Source organism: Amblyomma americanum, chromosome 7 (genome assembly GCF_052857255.1).
Source record: "Amblyomma americanum isolate KBUSLIRL-KWMA chromosome 7, ASM5285725v1, whole genome shotgun sequence".
Classification (NCBI taxonomy): domain Eukaryota; kingdom Metazoa; phylum Arthropoda; class Arachnida; order Ixodida; family Ixodidae; genus Amblyomma; species Amblyomma americanum.
The window spans coordinates 44,736,699-44,750,817 of NC_135503.1; the positions used below are offsets into that span (position 1 = coordinate 44,736,699).

A 14,119-nucleotide genomic window follows, 5' to 3' on the forward strand; every position below is an offset into this window, starting at 1 on the left:
GTAGCCTTGATCTTGAGACCGACGCCACTCGGCTGTTCACCTCGGCCGCTTTCCTGCCCGTTGCTTTGCGGTGATGCTTCACTTGCGAACATGCCGCGTGTATTCGAGGCGATTTGTGCCCAAACATGTGTCATTTGACTAGGATATGCAGAGAGAACAGTGATGTAACGCAGGTGTGTGCGCTCAAATTAATAGTGGCAGGTGGGTAAGTGGATGGTTGTCGGTAAAACTCTTACATTGCATACATGTTGTTCGAAAAGCTCGATCCTCAGTTCACTCGCTCAGGCCACTCTCACTCACTCACTCACTCACTCACTCACTCACTCACTCACCCACCCACCCACCCACCCACCCACCCACCCACCCACCCACCCACCCACTCACTCACCCACTCACTCACTCACTCACTCACTCACTCACTCACTCACTCACTCACCCACCCACTCACTCACTCACTCACTCACTCACTCACTCACCCACTCACTCACTCACCCACCCACCCACCCACCCACTCACTCACTTCACTCACTCACTCACCCACCCACCCACCCACCCACCCCACCCACCCACCCACCCACTCACCTCACTCACTCACTCACTCACTCACTCACTCACTCACATCACTCACTCACCCACTCTCTCACTCACTCACTCACTCACTCACCCACTCACTCACTCACTCACTCACTCACTCACTCACCACCCACCCACCCACTCACTCACTCACTCACTCACTCACTCACTCACTCACTCACTCACTCACTCACTCACTCACTCACTCACTCACATCAGCTTTTAAATGAGGTGTCTCCGGGAACATTGCTTTCGGAGCAGCGCTTGTGCTCGTTCTTTCTTCTTCTGCGGTTGCATGCTTTAGCACTGCTATTTTTCTTAGATTCGGGGTTATCTATATCACTTTATTTCCTCTCCTGTTATTTTAAACTTAGTTTATAAGAGCAGAAATACTAGGAACAAAAAGCAGACACGTAAATTAACAGTGGCAATAAAGAAAGTATATGCAATTCATGATGATGTAACCTCATCATTTTGACTACCTTAGACTCGGACCTCGTGCTGTTTGCACCAGTGTAACATCATTTACAGTGAGTCTTATTGCATGCGGCGCTTAAAGGACCGAGTAGGGGAAGGGATCGAGTTATGAAGTGGTTAAGATAAAAACCTGTTCTCCTTTACTGGCGTCCTATTTTCGTTTTTCCTTATTTCGTTAAGCTCCCAATGCTTTACCTTCCTGGTGTGGTGCTGTGCACATACGCTACGCGCCAGAGGCACGCCATTACGAGCAGTGCGCGGGAAAAAAAAAAAAAGCAGCCCCACAGAGATTCTTTGTTTCCTCCGAGGAAACTGCAACGTGTCGGCAGTGAGCGCTTGAACTGCGGTACGCATGACACTGAGACTGAACTCAGTGCGCGACGGTCGTCAGCGAGTTCGGGCGAGGCATAGGTCGAGGAAACACCGTGCCAATGCCCTGTCCGTGCACGCAACAGCAGCCTCAGCAGCCTCAGGGTGCTTTCGAAAATTGGCGCTCTTATTACCCGTCGTCTAAATGGTTAAGTCGCTTCGGCGCAGACGCGACTCGGCGGACAACCGGGACATGATACGCTTGCGTGAGCATTCTCATCGGCTCCTGTTGAGGCCTCCATTGCGAACAACACGAATCCTCCGTATAAGGAGCGTCTTGATTAATGCAGCCTTGAGAGGAACGGTGCTATTAGCGTGGCGCTACGGTGGGCCACGCGCTGTATATAGATGTGTGTTACGCAACGGCACGCAGCCTTGAGAGATGCTTCTGGCTCGTGCAATCATCCGCCGAACAGGTATTAATTAGCTCCATTTTGTGTAGGCGGACCAGCGCTATACGAGTCTAAATGAACCGTCCACCTGTTTGTTGTTTCAAGTAATAGTTTCGGCTTATGAAATCGGTGCCAAAAACTGGATCGCCATAGCGATGTAGAAGTTTTGACGAAACTGGTGATTTCCAAACTAGGACCTTCACTATAGCGCGAGTGAATCGATCAAGGTGAGCCACGGCTGGAACGAATCGCGATAAGTATAAACGAAACGGTTCATATATGGGAAGAGCTCTCGTTTGGGTCCGCTCTGCGGTAACAGCATTTCGCCGCGAACGCAGAGCAAAGAGTCTTTTCGATTTCGACGCGGTTACCCCCCTCCTTCCCCCACCCATCTCCAAGACCTAACGATTGCTGCTGGGGAGCCTCTCCATCGCTGCTCCGAATTTCGGCCATCGGAGGAGCGCTCCAGAGCAGGCTTATCTGCGTGTGGCGCTTTTCCTGCTTTGTCCTCCAAATACTATACGGCTCGCCCGAGCGGGATTCGAGGGCCAGCAGAGATGCTGCCGCGGCCTTGTCTGTACCGCACTCTGTGCACCTGGGTCGTTCTTCGCTCTCCGCGAGCGAGAGTTTTGTCTCGTCGCACGCAGTGTGTGGCTCTTGCTCTTCGCTGGGCGCGCCATCGAGCGGGTAAAAGCAGGGAACCCACTCCCGAGCATCTTGGGAGAGGGAGTCGCCAGATCACCTCTTGCTGGCCTACGTACCTGGGCGAACGTGTTCGCCTGAGCGGTGCTTTCCCGCGACCGCGTAGGTTTGTTTCATTTCATTTGTTTGCTTTTGTCGTTATATATGGATGACACAGTACGTCGAGACCCGTCGCCCGGTCTGATACGCTTTGCTGTTTCGACGCCAAGGTCTATGTTGCGATACTACCCGCCACCTTTTTGTTTTCTTTGTAGATTGCGTTAGGGACGTTGTGGGTTGATGTCGGCTATACGTAATAAGGATGGCATTCAACGAGTGAAGATGAAGTGTGGCTGGTTCGAATTGCGGGCAACAGGCAGAAAGTAGCGTATGGTGCCGAAAGTGTGGCGCACGCATGCTATTTTTTTTTATTCCTCATTTTGGTCCGCGGGCTGATAGATATGCGCATAGTAATACCATTGTCTCTGAACTGGGACGATGAACGACGTGGCAATGCATGCGTGTATATTAGCTTTGCTAGAGGTTATCATCATCAAGAAGCAGATCTCATTAAGAAACAGAGGCGTGAGCGACCTTATTTCTGCAGTCGCAATACTTGTTTTACGTACTTGGCTAGCATTAACCAGTCTGTTAATGTTGCGGGTAGAGTAAGCCATGCTGGTCCGAATGCAGCGAGATATTTCCTATTACTGATTTTTTCATTTTTTTTAACCGCAGCGGTGGCCAAGTGGTCTGGAGCATCCGCATCGCATGCGGGAGGTTCGGGGTTCGATCCCCAGTGCCGCCGGGTACCCACCGGTGATACAATAGGTTCAAGCTTCCCTGGCCTGGTGCTCGGCTTAATCAGGGTGAAATGCTTAGAAATTTGGTCTTTGACCCCACCTTGACTAGAAAAAATAACCTGCCATGGCGCTCTTTGGCCACAGATGCCCTTGCGCCATAAAAATCCACCACCACCATCATCATCACCATCATAACATTGTTTTTTTTTATTTTTGGCTGTGGCCACTTGTATAACATACATGGAGAACAAGGTCGCGCCAGTGCATATTTAAGGGTCGGTGGTCTGACTTTATGGAGACACGTCGCGTGGTGTCCGACTGGCGTGCCGGATCTTCTCGTTTTCGCTTGCCAAATCGTTCCCGGATGAATAATTTGGCTGGGAAGACGAATACGCAGCTGAGATATTGCAGTGATTTGAGTGGACTACGTTTATTCTCACATGCAAGCAGTCCGAAGGCAGGGAGATGCAAGAGCCAACGGTTGCTACACAGCTACTCGTGAACATAAACAATATACACGTGGCTACAAGCATTTCTTGCAAAACACCGGATATGCTTTACGTAATTACAGATGCCGGGCTGCAATTTTCCTCCTACTTCTCTCAGCCCTCTGAAAAATGGGGAACGAAGGGCTTTTAGCACAGTCCTTGTAATTCTAAGGCATCGTGCTCTTGATGGCAGGAAAAGAAGTTTTCGCCATTGTCCTGCGCCGCTATTTTTACTACGCAGATTTAAGTGCTGGAGGAAACGCCTTCAGCAACAGCATCAAAAATACTCGGAGGCTGAGTTGTTTTTCTGCGCCTGCGAAACTATTCAGACCAGTCCAGGTATGTGAAGCAGGGTGCAGGTTGTTTTCCTCGCTCAGTTTCTCCTTTAACGACCCGTATTAGTGTGCGCAAAATGGAAAGAAAGAAATAAGAAGGAAAGTAAGGAAAGCAAAAGAAATAAGGGATAAAAAAAGTGAGAAGTGAAGAAAACAGAAGGAAAGAAAGAGAGAGAAAGGGGGGGGGGGGGGGGCTCAGCGGCAAAGGTGGAGGCGGCACGCTTATAATTGGTTTTTTGGGGGAAAGGAAATGGCGCAGTATCTGTCTCATGTATCGTTGGACACCTGAACCGCGCCGTAAGGGAAGGGTAAAGGAGGGAGTGAAAGAAGAAAGGAAGAGAGAGGTGCCGTAGTGGAGGGCTCCGGAATAATTTCCGCCGCCACATTTGGTTTTTCACCCACGAGGTTTGGAGGATACCACCTCGGGTGTTCATGAACGCAAGAGGGAAAGCGTGGTTAAGCAAAGCGAGAGACCGCAGCGCCGCATCTTTTTTTTTTTTTTTCAGCCGTCGTGGTGTTATTCTTTTCTTACGCAGAGAAGGAAGCACACTTATGAAACAAATGAGGACGTACTCCTTTCCAGCTAAACTGACAAAACCACCCATTCTCTTCAATTTTTTTTTTAAAGCACGCAGCGGCGCGTCACTCGACCCATTCCGTATAGCGTATGGGAAAACGTTACCCTGACTGACGGTGGAACGCGCTGGTCGCTTGCGACCTGAGAATGCGAACTGAGACAGTCACGTACACAATGCGCGTGCGTTGCGAGAGCGTGGAGAGAGTAATGGTCGGTGGAAAAGGAGCGTCTTCTGCTTTTCCAAAGCAGGAGATGACAATGGCCTTTGCGGCCGTGAAGCTTCCGCGGGGCTTGCGTAACAACGCCGCCGTGACCCGACCTGGTTCATGGCCCCCAGGGGCCAAGGGCTTCGCGGCGTGGTCGCCGCGTCTGCCGCGTGCAGACGCCGAACGACGCGCCGCGCCGAAAAAGTGCACCTCTTCCTTTCCATGCGCTCACGACGCCGCGGTGTGAGTGAGGAGAGCCGTTTCTCTTTCTCCTCCTCGGGTGACACGCTTCGGCGCGCATCGCACCCGCGGAGGCCGAGAAACGCGCGGGAAGCGTTGCCGCCATCGCTGCTGCTGCTGCTGTTGGTGCGAGAATGCTTGCCCCAGTTCTCAGCTTTGCTCTTTGATAGGCTTGGTTTGTGTGTGTGGGCACGCGTGCGTATGACGTCGTGGCGTGGCGCTGCTTAGACTGCCATAGCGCAGCATGACATAGAATGGCATGTCGTTGCATGTTATGGCATGCCATGCCATCGCATAGCTTGGCGTGTCGTGGCGTTGCGTTGCATGGCTTTGCATGTTGTGCCCTGTGCACGTGTCAGTGATAGCTACCATCCTAACAGGACGGTTAGCAACTGCTGTCGCACTGTATTTGTTGCTCGGTGCGGGCTGGACAACACTAATTTCGTTCTTTTTATGGCCCCACAATAATTTTTGTATTTTTGGCTTAGTGTTGCGGACCGTTACACGTTTTTCTTATTTCTTTTTCTGGTCCCAATATAATCTATGTATTTGTTGCTAGCCCGTGCGGGCAGGGAAATTTACTTCTTTTTCCCGCACTTTCTAATTTATGTATTTGTTGCTAGCCCGTTGTGCCTTACGCGGTGTGGTCCGGGCAATATTATTTTTATTTGTTTTTTATCTGCTTACGCTACCTTTGTGCGATGTCAGTGTACGTTAAAGAATCCCAGGTGGTCGAGATTTCCGGAGCCCTTCACCACGGCGTCCCTCTTAGCCCGAGTCGATTTGGGACGTTAAACCCCCACAAACCACCACTTTATGTATTTGTTGTTGGTGCGAGGCGGGCAATTTTTTTTCAGTACTTTTTCTTGCCCAATCTACTCTTTGTATTTGTTGTCGTCGAAACGATGCTCCTCGGCGTGTTCCTCCACTGCCCAATACGCATCCATGCTTTGGTTGCGTTCTTCCTAGAGCCGAAGGAAGAGACGCTGCGAAGACTCACTGTGACAGCAAAGAGGCTTGTCTCGTTCTTCGTTAATTAACAAATGCGCTGTTCAAGCGCTAATGACTGGCTCAGCGCGTATCCTACCTTTGATGGTACTGCGTGGTTTTAGACGAGGCAGCAAAGAAAAATACCTGCCGGGCGACAAGGAGGTGAAAAGGCCTTCGCCTTGTAGAGTTTTGTTCTCAGGATGGGATTCGTCCAAGGTACTACTCACCGTAGTGTATGCAGCTCGCTGCAGAGTTCCTTGTTCGCGAAGTTTCACAATCTGCTTGGAGGTCCTACGGCGAGAAAACAGACAAGGCGCCCACTCCGAGGGTTCTATATTCGGCGCAGATATGCGCAGCTAAGTATCTGCATCTTCTGAAGTAACAAAGTTCAGTTACCTCCTGTTTGATCCGGACGTGAGGTCGAGTTCTCGCCGGGGCTAGAGAATTGAAACTTAAGCAAACGTGTTAATTTTTCTATTCTTCGTTGTGTGGTGTTTGTGGCTATGGCGTGCGTTCTGAAACATATACTACTAGCCGCCTTAACTCGTAGGTGCCTTTTACTGCCAGGAGCGGACGAGCTTTTGCCAAGCAGGACCACCACGGATATGAACAAAAGATCGTGGGCCTCCAGATAACAACGCTGGCCTCCTCACCTAATGTAACAGCGGGCGCTGAAAGGAAGTTGGGCGGCGGTGAAGTCTATAGTCGAAGCTCGAGCAGCATACACCGCTTATTATCCCGACGTAACTTGCATTGAATAGCTGTTCCTTGGCTTTATTATCCTGGCGCCGTTTAGTGCGACCTGCATTCCCTGATATAGGAGGTGGGAACCGACCATGGCCCGCCTGCAATTAAGGCATTATTAAATCTCGCATAATATACGACCGGTTTTGTGCATGTGTATTTACTTGCGCGACCAGTGGCGACGATATGCTGTAGCTTGTGCACACCTTTCGCGTTAATATCGTATTTCCGAGAGAAACATTGTCGCTTGGTGCACTTCATTTGGGCTATATTTGTTCGGTGTGGTTAGCGCAAGCTGCTTCTAAGTGCAAGTTTACCGAACCTAAATTGTCTGCGTGATGTACGGATTATTTCAATTTTCTTTTCTCAGCTCGTTTGTTCTTGACTTCAATTCGTTCATCAATTTTAGTTACTACTTAGCAACTTCATAAAGCACGTAAAAGAAGCGGGTAACAAATAGATGCTTCTTAAACTTCTTTCTTCGGTGCAAAGCGAGTTTCTGGCGTAAAGGGCACAGTACCAACAGCCGCACTGTTCACGTGAGCGCAAAGTACTATTTTAAAGGCGCAAGACTGGAGTGAAATGCCTATGAGCGAAATGCAATCACGCAGGCTCGTTGAGCGCTTATAAAAATTTTCCTCCTCCATCTCCTTATGAGAAGTTGACGACCCATCGTCAGTTTAAGTGTATAAATTTCACTTTTTGGCCAGACTTGTCGTAGAAAGCATTTTCTTATTAAGTGAAGTCCCTGCATTGTTTTATTCACTCAAAACCGGCCAGTTTTGGAATTAAGAAGAACCAACTAGCCCCAAATTGAGTTCTGCTGAACATTACTTTGTTTTGCTCATGAAGCTTGAAAGCATGCAGGCTCGTTAAATATACTACAGGGCGGCTGCAGCGCTACTAGAAGAAAAAAAAAAAACGGGAAAGGTTAGTGGGTACAATTCACCCTATCTTCACGTTGAGGTAAGCGTAACGCAAGACCGGAGCACTGCCTAACGATCACTTCAAAATTCACCGAGGAAAACTCGCGGACAGGCAGGCGATGCGGGTGCTGGGCGGCACAGGTTACTGCATCGCACGAGTTAGCATTTTGCGGAGGGCGCCCGGTAACACTGTTTTTGTTTTTCCTGTGCAAACGTGAGCCGCTAGTGAAGCGTTACGCTTTCTCTATGCCGTGTGCAGCTTTTCCGTGTCCCTTGCAGCTGCTTCTGCTATTCTCGACTTATTTTTTTCCCTTTTGCTTTGGCTTCAGTGAGAGTTATTCTTGCGCGATGCCGTTTGTTGCCTTTGAGCAACACTGCGGTCAACGCGGTCACTGGCTGGAGTAGCTGACGTTCCGTATGGATCTGACTTGAAAGGGGGCATTTTGAGCGCATAGAGCCGCGGGGAAAGATATAGGCCACGAAGTCTGTAGCCGTTGGTGTGAAATCATGGAAGGCCAAAGTATTCCTGTTTTGGAGAAAGTTTCTGTGTCAGAAAAAAAAAGCTGAGTAAAACATTGATGTGTGTTTTTACCGCGTTTGATAGTGTTAGATGACACGGGCGGCATGTATGTATCTATGCCAACTCCCATGTACCAGGGTGATTCGCTTACGTAGATTACTAATTAATTACACCGTATGTCTGGTACACGAAATAATAATAATAATAATAATAATAATAATAATAATAATAATAATAATAATAATAATAATAATAATAATAATAATAATAATAATAATTGGTTTTTTGGGAAAGGAAATGGCGCAGTATCTGTCTCATATATCGGCGGACACCTGAACCACGCCGTAAGGAAAGGGATAAAGGAGGGAGTGAAAGAAGAAAGGAAGTAATAGGCGCCGTAGTGGAGGGCTCCGGAAATGCGGTAAGTCCAATATCCTAACGGAGCGCAGCGTCGGTTGATAGTCACGAGAGCAAGCGTAACGCTAGTTTCCCCAGTCAGTACAGTGCGTATAGGAACTTAAGACGGAAAAACAGTGTACTTCTTTTAAACAGCGCAAAAGAGGCGGACGCAGAAGGGACACACAGGACACACACAGCGCTGTGTGTGTCCCGTGTGTCCCTTCTGCGTCCGCGTCTTTTGCGCTGTTTAAAAGAAGTACGAACCACCAACTAGCCCGCACGTCTACCCTTGTAAACAGTGTAAGTAGGGGCGGAATTCCGGGTGAACCTTGGAGGGAGGGGGGGGGGGGGGAGGGCATCTGTACACTGTATTTTCATAACTTTCTCTTCGTCCGGACAATGAGATCCGGCGCGGTTTTCTCCACAGAAAATTTGTTTATCGAAGGAGGCGTTATGGGCTCTCCCTTAAATACCCCCTCAGAGTGCAAGCACGCATAGTGACGAAAGAGAGATATCTGTTTGTCTTCTCGCCGCCCCCTGTCTTAGGGCTATTTTCCCGTCTTTCGAAAATCCGGACACCTGGGATGAAATACTTCGAGCTCTGGACATCTCTCTCTCTCTCTCTCTCTCTCTCTCTCTCTCTCTCTCTCTCTCTCTCTCTCTCTCTCTCTCTCTCTCTCTCTCTCTCTCTCTCTCTCTCTCTCTCTCTCTCTCTCTCATTTTCCTTCTCTTTCCTTTATCACACTTTCCGTCATCCCGCTCTCAACTTGAATTTATATCAATTTAATTCGAGACAAAACCTGTAAAATTGCTTGGAACTCTCCATTGAAAAGGGTCTACCTGCATTCGAGACAGGTGAGAAATTGTAGGGTGGCGCCATCTACCGCCAGCCCCACTTTTATATCCTGCGGCACCACGGGACGTTTGTCGCCGCAGCGGCTGCTTCGACCATGCTTGAGGCTTCGCGTTTTGGCTTATGGGCTCCGTGCGCTGGTATGGTGGCGCCAGCAGCGACGGCATCGCCAGCCCCGCCTCGTGGCACTCGCCGCGTTAACCGGACGCTCAGTCACTGCCGATCTCGAGGGGAGAGCGCACGCCCCCCTCCATGGTGTCCCTGCGCCTTCCTACATGCCCGATGCGTTCGCGTCAGCCCGGCCGCATAGCAGACGTGCACTGACCGCGATGCCATTCTAAGTCAACGCCTGCTTCTCTGCTGATTTCAACGCATTGAAAGCGTTGCCGCCACCGCTGCTACGTTTAGTTTCGATTGCTTTCAGGTTCAGCTGATCACCGATTCCGAGCAACCATGGCCCACTTTTTGGAAATTTGCAGTCCCGACGGCAGTGCAATATCCGGCAGCGTAGTTGAGCTTATTGAGATTACCTCTGCCAATTTGAGAAACAAGTCACCGATTGCCTCAGATAATGAAATCAGCTATGTAATTTACATCCAATGTGACATCCACTATGTGAATGGTCGGCTGGAATTGCGGAACACGCAAATTTACTACACATATATATCATACCATAGTGTTCTACACCCTGCACGATCGACACTGCTTTACGTTGTGTTTTTCCCTCAGGGAAGCATAGCTCTAAGCACACAAAAACACGATGGGTTTCTTGCTGAGTATCTCCCAAAGTTAGAGGACTTTCATTTCAGGAATTCCATGAAGGCACCAAGTTACCTGAATTATTTTGGTCGTCTTTTTTTTTTTCGTCAATACTTAACTCTAGAAAGGCCGCCGCGGTGGCTCAGTGGTTATGGTGCTCAGCTGCTGACCCAAATGACTCGGGTTCGACCCTGGTTGCGGCGGTCGCATTTCGATGAAGGCAGAATTCTAGAGGCCCGTGTACTGTGCGACGTCAGTGCACGTTAAACAACCCCGAGTGGTTGGAATTATCTGGAACCTCCTACTATGGCGACTCTTATAGTCTGAGTTGCAGTGGAACGATAAACCCCATTAAAATCAGAAGATTAATTCCAGAAATTAAGGATTTAGCGATGTTGTGAAATTCAAGAAATATATTTATAGGGAAATTTGAACCACACTCTATTTTTATTTTCATTCGTCCAGAACAGAATTTGAGATCTCAGAAATGGAACAATTATACAAAATTTTAAACCACTGTAGGAAATAAAATGATGCAAATAAATACACAAAAGTTAGGTGAAACAATGTTAAAAACGACACAAGCACTCTCAGAATTACGACGTCGCTCCCACAGTATACACACGCACGAAAAAAAAACCTAGAAACAAAATTTACACGCTGAACCACAGATGAGCATAACAAACGAAGACATAAACTTCAGATGCTAGCTCCAAGAACTTCATCGTAGACCATTTCCTGTGACTGACTGAGCCCATTCCTTGCCTCTACATAAAGACATAAAGCAACTTCTACCATTGGCGGCACGTTCAAAACACCCCAGTCAGTGTAAACCCTTTCCCTGTTCACACTCATTAATTTAATTCCACAATGCACTCATGTCCAGCAGACCCTCTGAGCATGAGCGAGCATGCACGATGTCCAAGGAAAGCGTTAAAATACATTAGATAGCTTGACTGTAGTGTTTTTATAGATGTTATGACATTGGTAAACACAGCAGTAGGTCGAGCACCCATAATTATCGAAGTTTGCTTTCGCCTTCGGACGAAACACTTTACCTCTCGCCTCGCTCACTGCAAACTGAACGAGAGCTGCGTTGGCTGCGTCCGCGTTTCGCCACCGCTGTTAACCAGGTGGCGCCACTCGCGCGCGCCAAACTGCAGCGCACGGAGCCGATAGGCGCGCAAGTTGAGTTGTTTGCAGCTTAATGGTCGACGGAAGCTTCTGATAATATTTCTGATGTATTGATAATGTTTCGAATAATGTTTCTGAGGTTTCTGAGGTATCTTAAGGAGCAATCCCTTACAAGAATTTCTTTAGACAGTTTATAGAATGTCTACAGACTTCTGTCTATAAAGTCTAGGCTGTCAATAGACAAACCCTAGATAATAGTCTTTAGGCAGTACAAATTCCATAGACAGTCTATAGACAATCTAGACATATGGCCATACACTTTTATTAAATTTTTCTGTATAAACAGTCTGTAGACTATGAATAGACAAAAAGGAATATCTATAGGAAGGCAATAGAGTTTATAAGAAGTCTATAGACTGTCTTTAGACTATTTTTATAAGGAAAGCATTTGATGTTTATCCGACCGTATTTATTGACACATTCGCACACGATGCTCGCCAAGGCGTAGCCTGTTTTCGTCACGCCTGTTGGGTCCTCCAGCCAGCGACGAGCATCACCGTTGCCACTGAACATCGAAGCACGAGGGGTGAAGTCCTGACGTTGGTGGTTCAGGAAGCCCTCTGGCGGTTCGGGATATGCTTCGCCATGCATATCCCAACAACCATATGGAATTCTATAAGGTAGAATGATAGGTGTAGCGTTAAGAGACCGGAAGCGGTCAGAGTGGGTGAGGGAACAAATGCGGATTAATGACATCCTAGTCTAAATCAAGAGGAAAAAAATGTGATTGAGCAGGGCATGTAATGCGAAGGCAGGGTAACCGCTGGTCCTTAATTCTAAGAGAAGGCAAGCGTAGCAGGGGGTGGCAGAAAGTTAGATGGGCGGATGAGATTAAGAAGTTTGCGGAGATGGGGTGGGCGCAGCTGGCACAGGACAGGGTTAATTGGAGAGACATGGGAGTGTCCTCTGCCCTGCAGTGGGCGTATATAGCCAGGCTGCGTTAACCCTTTCTTATCACACCGGCACTGGCGAGCACTTAGTATGATTCGATTTCTTTGCTATAGAGGAAGCCATAATGACTGGTCAACGTGCACGATTTTAAAGATGTAGTAGAACGCATCAGTCTGTTAAAGGCGTGAGTAGCTTACCAGATTGTGGGCGCTGTACGTCGTTCTATACTGGTGGATTTCTCTCATGCGTGCCGCTTGAGTGATTACACCTTTCCTCACTCTCATTGGAAAGAAGTAGCGATGATTTTCCTCGGGGTACTAAAGGTGCAAGGTATATCAATACTGGAGCATCAAGCAATGCTCATTTTTCCATGACACTCATTCAGTATGTATACTCAGCTCTCCTTTCCCATGTGCTGTTACGTGAAACTGCCAATTTTGTTCTCTGTCCGTTATGTGATGGTTGTGGGGATCAGCGAAAGCGATCGTTTTAACTTCGTGCCTCAGCAGAAGTTTTGGAAGCTGAATTCAGCGCTAGTTTATGTGCGGAAATTTGGTACTCGTGAACGCTCTGGCTGTAAGTATGTTTCCCTAATAAAGCAACACTATTTTATATGCCGCTTTGGAAATGTTTACGGAACGTTTTGCAGTCGCAAGGGTGCACTGATTAAAGTTTCTCCATTGGAATGTTACAAAAAGAGACTCACCTGAAGGATCTGGGCAACATGTACGAATCACAATGGGAAGCGCCTCGATTGTAAATTGGTGAAATTGCCAGCGTGAAGTGGGATGCAGAACATTGTAGGGATGTTCGAGTTAGATCTCGTACCAGTCGGTGCTTTGCAGTGTGAGCATCCGGTGCAAGAAGCTTTGCTTGATCAGCACCGTCAAGCGACGGCCTGACTGATTTTGGAAATGATGTCCGGTGGCTCTTTGATGACCAGTACGAAACAGATGACCTCCGTATTTGAGAATTACTACCTGGCGATGCTAAGACCTGCTCATGCTCCTCACTGAGCCGAACTACTAGTGCATTAATTGTATGCAGTGAACTCAGCATACAAACCGTGCCCTGCGCAAGGTTGCAAGCCCAAATGCAAATGTGGATATAAAAGATCTGGAAGAGTCTATTAAATCGCCTTCAATATGCATTGTCAGTTATCAATCCTCTCCAGATGTGGTGTTCAGAAAGTAACTCCACAAAGAAGAACTAAGCATTTCGCGCTCAAGTCCCGAATCTTGTTCCAGGTCTCATGAACAGCCTGCTTCGCATCAGGTGGGCTTCGCTGAAGCATTTGATATTGTCCGCCATTCATTTATTTTCTCAGCATGCCAATGGTGAGGCTGTCGTAGTTAAACGAGTTAAAAAATACAAATTTTTTCCTTGAATGTGTTTTTCGTTCTTACGATGCGCAAGGAATTCAAATAAACATGGACCACCACGTGAAATTTGCCTAGAACCAGTAAACAATTTAAAATAATTTTTTTTCTCCCTTGTCCCGGTTAATGTGCCGCGCCTAAAGCCATTGCATATAGCCCTCTAAATAGTTCCCTTACCTGCGCGCTCCTTTTCCCATATTTGTCTTTCTTCCTTCTCAAAATTTATCCCGTTCATATCCCCCCCATGCTGGCTAGTGTTCAGGTGCCAGCCCTGAACTATCAAGGGAACACTGAAGACGAATTGAAGTTGCTTACTATCGATG

General features: G+C 48.0%; 1 protein-coding gene across 1 annotated transcript in view; it reads left to right on the top strand.

The window, feature by feature from the left end:
- Positions 1-14,119, top strand: part of LOC144099003 (rho GTPase-activating protein 18-like) — a 201,440-nt gene that overhangs the window by 139,837 nt on the left and 47,484 nt on the right. The gene's annotated exons all lie outside the window — the stretch shown is intronic.